The sequence below is a fragment of the Oryza glaberrima genome, chromosome 1 (genome assembly GCF_000147395.1).
Source record: "Oryza glaberrima chromosome 1, OglaRS2, whole genome shotgun sequence".
NCBI classification, from domain to species: Eukaryota; Viridiplantae; Streptophyta; class Magnoliopsida; order Poales; family Poaceae; genus Oryza; species Oryza glaberrima.
The window spans coordinates 865,498-874,323 of record NC_068326.1 but is presented as its reverse complement, the minus strand read 5'-3'; the positions used below and the strand labels follow the sequence as shown (position 1 = coordinate 874,323).

Sequence of the window (8,826 nt, the reverse complement as noted above, 5' to 3'; positions counted from 1 at the left end):
CAACAGCTCGCTCATGAGTTCTTAAAAAAAAACCGTGGCTCATGTTTCATCCACGTACTACTAACAACAAGTTATACTCTCCGTAGTAGTAGTAGTAATTTGGTTCATTTCACATGCTTCATTGTTAATTAATCATGAGTGTCATTTTAGAGTGCTGAGTCATCGTAAGAATATCACTATTGTATAGAATGAAAGAAATAGAGAATAGGAATATTAAATTACTAACTGTTAATTAAAAAAGATGATCAAATAGACAATTTAATAGCACCTATAGAACAAAATCGCTAATTGGATTAATCTGTTTGAAATAGCTCAATGGACGATGTGCTGTGTGGGTTATCTATATGCTGTATACGAAAGGCTGTGTTTAGACAAGCGGCATGGCAAAGGAAAATTTCTTAATTTTTGCTTGCACGTTTTTAAACTGATAAACGGTTTTCTTTAAAAAAATATATAGATAGAAAAAATACTTTTAAAATCATACAAATATATTTTCAAGTTCAAAATAATTAATACAATTAATTATGTACCAATGGCTTTTGCATATATTCACAATCCACCACTGCTTTACTCTCTTGTCGAACACACCATGAATTCACTTTCAGCCTACCAAACGAAGCATGTATTATTACATGATTAATTAAGTATTAACTATTTTTATTAAAAAATGATTAATATGATTTTTTAAAATAACTTTCGCAACGTTTATCAGTTTAAAAAGCGTGCGTGTGAAAAATGAGAGATGTGAGTTGAGAAAACTGGGGAAGGATACAGCCTTAATAAAGTTGTGTCTTTTGAACACGACATATTTGGAAACTTTTTAAGATGCAGAATATGTTTGTAAAGAACATAATTTCTAAATCACATTTATTCAAGACTTTGTTAATCCCATTTTTTTAAATAGTTAATTATTTTATTGACTACCGGGTGAAGAGATCTATTATAGTATATTTGACCATATTAAAGATAAATATTTTCTCCGTTTCAACTATAGTCGCTTTGACTTTTTTCCTAGTCAATTTTTTATTATGAATATCTAAAATATTAAATTAATTTGATTAAATATAATATATTTTTTATGTTGAAAATGTTATTATATTTTACTATTACAAATTTGATCAAACATAAAAGGAATTTACTATAGAAAAAAAAGTCAAAGTAAAAAACGGAGGGAGTATATGAGCCGCGTAAATACGATGCTCGTTAATCCAAGCTTACGAACAAATCATATTCCACGCTCATTTGCTCCTTCAACTCCATGGAGTATATACTTTGCCCTTGGATTAATTCTTCCGCGTCAACTCTCAACTCTCAACACGACTCCATGACATTATTTGTCTCAACTCTCAACCGCTTCCTGCTCATGTGCCATCGCCGCGTGGCCCACCCGCACCGCACGACACGACGCATCATGTGATGTGCTAGTGCATAGCTCCACCGCACGACACAGCCGCATCCATGACGGTCACCACATTGTCTCAACGTACTACTCCACTAGTGATCATCATGCGCCATCTATCGCCGCGTGGCGCACGACACGACGCGTCAAAGCATAGCTCCACCTCCCCCATGGTAATGGGCTCCACCAACACCGGTCACCGGGTGTCGATAGGGTTGGGTTGACGAGCTGGCGCCTTTGCCCTTTGGCATGCAGCCGCGCGTTGCTCCAGACTGTGACGAACCCACAGGGGTGGACGAACGAGATTTGCGTGCAGGGTGGCCTGAGGCGGCAGATTGACACGAGTCTAACCCCCGGATCGGACAGCAAAGCTTATAGTACAAGTTAAGCATTAGCTTCAAAAATTAAAATTAGTTGTAGATATATACTATTACACAATTTAATATTTAACTAACTTGTCTCTCTAATATAATTTATTTATCGGAGTCTATTCCAATAATACAACTGGCTATAAATATGTAATAACCCTTTTTTTTCTTCTCTCCTCTCATTCTTCCCACTACATAAGCACAGGTACAATGTGACAACTCGTATAATCCATTTATATCATTCTATTGCAGTCGCTTTAATACACATTTTTTTAGATAATAGAACAGAGCATTCCGACTTTTGGTCAAAGAGTTACAGCCAATTATTATAATCTCATACTCAAAATGAGTGAAATTTAAATAAACTTAAAGGACGAAACCTAGCAGATGATTTTTATTAAGGCTGTGTTTAGATCCAAAGTTTGGATCCAAATTTCAGTCATTTTCCATCACATCAATATGTCATACACACAACTTTTAGTCACATCATCTCCAATTTTAACCAAAATCTAAACTTTGCGCTGAACTACACACAGCCTTTAAAGGGAAACTTATATATTATATTAATGCTAGAAATAGAGAACATATTTAATTGCACAGTTGTTCGAAGTGAAGTCACTGGAACCGAGATTCTGGGCACCATTCTTTTTATTTATTTATTTTTGGACTGGTCTAGGGTTAGGGTATCTTGGAGCACAAATCTATACTAAAGGAAAAAAAAGAAAAAAAAAAGAGCTGAGGGAGGCATTTTGTTCCGGAGCTAAAATATGCGCTATCAAATCGTTGGTACTTTAATACTAGTATTTAATTTGCTACCAAATATGCCAACAGCTCATATAAATTGTGAAAGAAATTGACAACGTCAAAACTTGCCTAGGTTTTTCTAATGTTAAAATTTAGCATTGAAGCAAACCAAATACTAGCCTAGCTATAGTGGCCAGTGGGCAGTGGGTGATATTGAGTGAGGTTGGAGATGTTAAACAATATATCAGGGTTGCGTTTGGTTACTTGTATGTGGGCTAGTATGTGGGGATGCTGTTTAATTACTCTTGCTAACCATGAATACACAAATATTCATGCTTTGCTAGGGTGAAGTATGAATTACACACATACTACTAGTCTAATGATAGAAAATTGATGGCTATGTCTTTGCACTATTTTGGCAGTTGGATGTTCTTTGAGATTAGTGTTGACCGTCCGATATGCACGAAGATTCGTGTGATATACATAATAAAACAAATAAAAATCATACACGCGACGACTAGTCGATCCCACCAACTGTGGCATCCTAGCACACATCTCTACCACTAAAGCTACACCAAGATTTTAAGTCAAATGTGACAGCTGTAATTACATCCTAATTACAGCTGTAATTATATGCTAGTTGCACTGTAAATACTCCATCTGTCTTAGAATATAGTAAGAGATTTTGGACGAATGTGATGCTTCATATTATCAACCACATCTATCCAAATATCTTGGAACGGAGGGAGTACACTGTACTTATACTATAATTTCATTTAGGGGATTTTCTATAACATGTTTAGATAGTTAGTCCCCAAAATAATTGTGAGGTCTTTTAGAATAAGGCTGTGTTTGGTTCCACCGTAAAAAAAAATGTCGGGTCACATCGGATATATGGACATATTTGAAGTATTAAACGTAGACTAATAACAAAACAAATTACATAATCCACATGTAAACTGCGAGACGAATTTATTAAGCCCAATTAATCCGTCATTAGCAAATGTTTACTGTAGCACCACATTGTCAAATCATGATGCAATTAGGCTTAAAAGATTCGTCTCGTAATTTACACGCAAACTGTGTAATTAGTTTTCTTTTTCAATATTTAATACTTCGTACTTATGTTCAAACGTTTGATATGATAGGAAAAAAAATTTACCCGTAGAACTAAACTTATCCGTCCGGATATCTGATAAACTTGAGATGAAAGTACATACTATATAACAACAATGAACAATATGCATAGGAATGATTTTGTAGTACTCCATGAAAGAAGTGAGGGTGGCATTGTTCTCTTTTAGAATATTATTGAAAATGATGTTGTCACCACCGTTTGACAGTGACGTCATAGTACGTTCTATAAATAGCGCAAGGTCGATGGAAAAAAATAGAAGAAAAAGAAAAGGAAAGGCAAAATGGAGGGGGAGCAGCTTCTTGTGTTTGTCGCCGGTAGCGGCCGGCTAAGAGCAGGAGGAGGAGTGGAGGCCGCCGAGGAAGACGCTGGCCTCGGAGCGGGAGGAGCTAACGGAGGCCGCCGAGGAAGACGCTGACCTCGGAGCGGACGGGCATCCGGCGGCTGCGAGCTTTGCGGCCGGCATATCCAGCGAGGGAGGCGATTGCGACGAATCGGCCGGGAGGCGCCGGATCTGGTGGCTTCGTCACCGCAGATGGCCGGCCGAGCTCAGGACGACTCGGGCGCCATGTCGAGAGACGTGGTCGACAGCGAGAAGCGGGCCTGACTCGCGAGGTACGTTTTCTCGGTCCGACTTTCGCTGTACTGCACGCGTAGATGCATGCAAGCAGATCGCCCGCGCTCCGGCAGGGCCTCTCATCTCTGGTTCGGTTGAGCTGAGCAAGCGGCTACTAATCCAAACAGAAACCAAACCAATCCAAACAGACAGGCATACAAACATGTAGTAGTAGTGGTAGTAGTAGTACTCCTCAGCACAACAAGTTACTAGTACTACTAAATTAAGAGCGAATGTAGTGATGTTCATACAATACAATAACTAGCTAAATTAAATAGCTTCTAACATGGTTGTTTATCTTTGCATTCCAGCATGACGCCATCCCACCATGCTGCAACACAATCAACACCGGTCCAAAGAAACAGAGAAGATACATGCCTCCATGAGGCCGGAGCAAGATACAATGACATTCCAATACAATGACATTCCTTCACAGCTTTCCAATTAAAATATCTCCAGATTGTTGCTTCCTACATATTAAACATAAGAATGCAATGATAGTATGAAGAATAAAATATTAAGTCAATTTTTGATCAATTTGTCTTACATGCATCTCCGAATCTAATTTCCCGTGCTTATATCCGCCAGTGGGTTTGAAAGCCTACAAAAATAATCTCATTTCATCTTTTAAACTTGATTGAGAAATATTTTAGGTTGAGAAAGATTTTGTCAAGATTTGAGATCCACTTACATGTCATTGATGTATTGTCTGTTTGGGGTGCGATCAGCAAGTTCAGCTAGTCCCTGTAATATCTTTGGCAGGAAATTTTCCATGTGTAGAGCAAATGCTGCCTCAATTTGTTCTTCTGGGAACTGTTTAGTGAAAAAACAGTGTTAGACATAAATATGTTTTCACTAGTGAAAAAATAATGGAGTAAGTATTATACTAACCCTGTTTCTTGCATGCTTCAAAAAATTATTGGCAAAATGCAGACAACCTTTTGCATTATCAGTATATAAGGGATTTTTCCATTGTAATGGTTTCCCGGGTGGTCGATAGATAAGAACATTATTGAGTTCAGGAACAAGCTGCGCAGAACCTTTCCAAGCATATGCATATGGTCCCATACTAGCTCTTAAACTAGCGTGTGAAGCATATGCTGCCATAGCTTGTATATTAGCCTGAAGATGTGCAGGGTGTCTATGTACCACATTGTCTAAAATCATCAATTGTTTCATCCTATCAACATATGTTTCAATACTAGGATGATTTGTGACAAACGCAACTATTGCATCGTTTCTGGAGTTCACCCCACAAGGACATGTTCTTAGGAATTCAAGGAGATGATCGAAATGTACTGGATACACTGGTCCAAACCTTGTAGAGAATATATTGTAGAGACTAGTATAATCCCGAGCACATGGATCTTTATCAAATGCCACTACAGGGACATTTTCTATACTAACTGCGCCATCATGAAAGATAATGTTCTGGCTATTAAAACCCCCATCATAACTCCACCCTGCACGATGTTGTTCAGTAACATGCATCAACACCTTCTGAATATTGTATGAGGAAAAATCCGAGAAAAACCGTGCATATTGGAATGCCTGGATTCCAGCATTTTGAAGAGCTGGATCTAAGTTAACATCATAATACAGAACTGTATCATTAACATTGAATTTTTGATCCCAATTTAGCCTACAGCAAAACACAATGTTACAATGTTATAGACATGTACAAATAAAAAAAATAACAATTTTAAATAGATAATACTCACTGTCCAGCTCTTCCTCGATAGCGGATTTCAACGGTTGAGTTTTGATACAATAGGTACTCCGACAATGATTTATCATAGTCTAAAACTTTACCGCACAACACTGCATAGGTATCCTGAGCTTTGACACCTAACTTTTCACAGGCAGAATTGATCAGATAATCAACTTTTGTGTTAGATACATCTACTTGTATGGATACACTAACACCAGAAGCCTTCACAAATAGTGATTTTAACCCCTGCAGAGAAATAACGGCAAAAGAGCATAAATAACAGCATATCACAACAAACAATGAATGCGAGATTTATTTGAATGCGAGATTGAATAAATCTTGTTAGTAAGTTGATGTGCAGTAATAAAAGTGGCGCACACATTACTCTAAGTTGTCTACATATTATTATCATGTACACAGATTAGTTTCAACATTTCCCTTTAGGTTAAAAATTGAAAATCCAAGATAATTATGTACGTGCACATTACTTAAGATGAAGAGCAACAGTGCATTAAAAGAAGTGGCGCACACATTACTTTAAGATGTTTACAGATTATAATCATGTATACGGATTAGATTTAACATTTCTCTCTAGGTTAAAAATTGAAAATCCAAGATAATTATGGTTAGATGTAGAAATAAAAAAAATAGGTCATACTACTTTGTAACTAAACCGGGCCCAAAAAGTAGACAAATTTATGGTTGACTTGAGAATTAGTGGGATCTTTTTTACCGAGGACTTGAGCAAGTAGGAAGATGGTGCAGGGACATTCTCCTTCACATGGACTTCCTTCACCTCCTCCTGCGTGTTCTACTACATTCAGGACAACCCAAAGGAAAATAGACAAATTTATGGCTGACTTGTGAATTAGAGGGGGTCTTTTTTACCGAGGACTTATGCAGGTAAGAAGATGGTGCAGGGACATTCTGTTTCAAATGGACCTCCTTCACCTCCTCATGCGTGTTCTGCTGCAGTCAAGACAACCAAAAGGAAGAAATCAGCAAAAGAGCATAAACAATATTTCCCCGTTTCATGTTATAAGTAGTTTATACTTTTTCCTTAGCCAAACATTTTTAAATTTAATCAAGTTTATAGAAAATGTGAAACGTGGGTCCCTCACAGTAGACTTGATCAATCTATGCAAATTCTCTCCTTAAAACAAAGAAGAAAACCAGCACCATACATGACATGCCATGGTGATCCCAGAAGCAACAGCTGGGCGAACGAAATGGGGAAAGGATTAGATCGCCATCACGAGTCACTAGCTACAGCCTACAGAAGAAGAAGAAGAGATGCACGTCCCGTTTCAAAGTGTCGCTACTCGCAACACCCGATTGGACGCAAACCAGATACGATCCATTTCACGGTGTTAAAGTAGCAACGTACCTCAGGCTTCTGCACCATCGACTTTGGAGTGTGATCAGCTTGTTGCTGACATTGCTGATGGTTCTTCTGCTGTAAAAGTTGATGCGGTGGTGGTTCCTGTTGATTTTTTTTGGTAGTTCTTCCCCCTAAAAAGAGAAAAAATAAATCTCTATAACAAATTTGAAATAGAGGAAGATACGGCATTACATGTTAATTATGTACATACACATTGCTTAACTAAGAGGTGTGTGCAGGATACATCAGTCATCAATTGTGCAGGCATAAGAAATAATGTCTGATTCCAACAAAACATCCCCGAGACAAAGTATTAAATTAGCATGGGAAGCTATACTTGAAAACCTCGAGAAGTTAAAGAGCATATACAAAATAGAATGCCCGTAACTAAATCATAGAAGATGCGGTTCAAACCTTCTCACAGTGGCAGAATCCCCTCTCAAGCAAAATCATGTCAGTCTCTTTCAATGGGTTTATGCTTAGCTGCAAAAAAGAAAGAAATTATGTCATACTTTATAACTAAACCGTGAGTTGGAAAAGTAGACAAATTTACGCCTAACTTGAAAATCAGAGGGTTCTTTTTTTACCGAAGACTTGAGCAAGCAAGACAATGGTGCTGCAGGGGCATTGTGCTTCACACGGACCTCTTTCACCTCCTCCTGCGTTACCAAGACAACCCAAACAAAAGAATCAACAAAAGAGCATAAACAATAGCATATAGCAGAACGAACATGAGATTGATCTTAGTAAGACGAAGCGCCGTACCATCTTTACCCAAAATCTTGTTAATAAGACAAAACCCAATGCATTAAAAAAAAATTAGCAGCAGCATGTTTGCATCACACTTGGGAACAACAGATTTCATTCTCGGTCGCATCCGAAGGCAGGCGGGGAGGAGGTATATTTGAACAAGAAAGAAAGAAAATAGGTCTATTTTGTGAGGGAGCCCTAAGTAGATCTAAGGAGACACACAAGACAGAACCAAGAAACACCACGGATGACGTGTACAAGAAGAGTTACCTTGTTCCTGCACAGCGTAGAGTCCCCGGAAAACTCCTCCATCCATGCGTGAGCCATAGCAGCACAGCAGCCGCTGCCCAACGTGGAGCCTGCCTGTGCGTCCGTCGCCGCTGCGTCCATGCAGCCCTTGGCTTCGCGTGCGCTTCCGTCCACCTCCCCGTCGCCGCCGCGCTCGTACGGCCCTTTGCTGCCGCGGCGGTGGCGGCGGCGGCGGCCGCCGGAGTGAATCATGCTCTCTGTGGGAGTCTCACAAACCCAAGAACTACTGCAGTGGAGAAAGGAGGGAGGAAGAAGAAGCTGCATGCATAGTACTGTGTTACCCGGCCCTACCCTCTCCCCTCTTCATGCTGCTTCTCTCTCTCCCCCTTAGAGTTCAACTCCAACGGGTAGATTTGATCTAGTCTATCCTAATTCTCTCCTTCAAACAAAACACACACACACACACACAGAGT

At 39.0% G+C, this 8,826-nt stretch overlaps 1 pseudogene; it reads right to left on the bottom strand.

The window, feature by feature from the left end:
* Nucleotides 1-4,597: 4,597 nt before the first annotated feature.
* On the bottom strand, nt 4,598-8,651 carry LOC127769941 (uncharacterized; annotated as a pseudogene).
* Nucleotides 8,652-8,826: the final 175 nt, after the last annotated feature.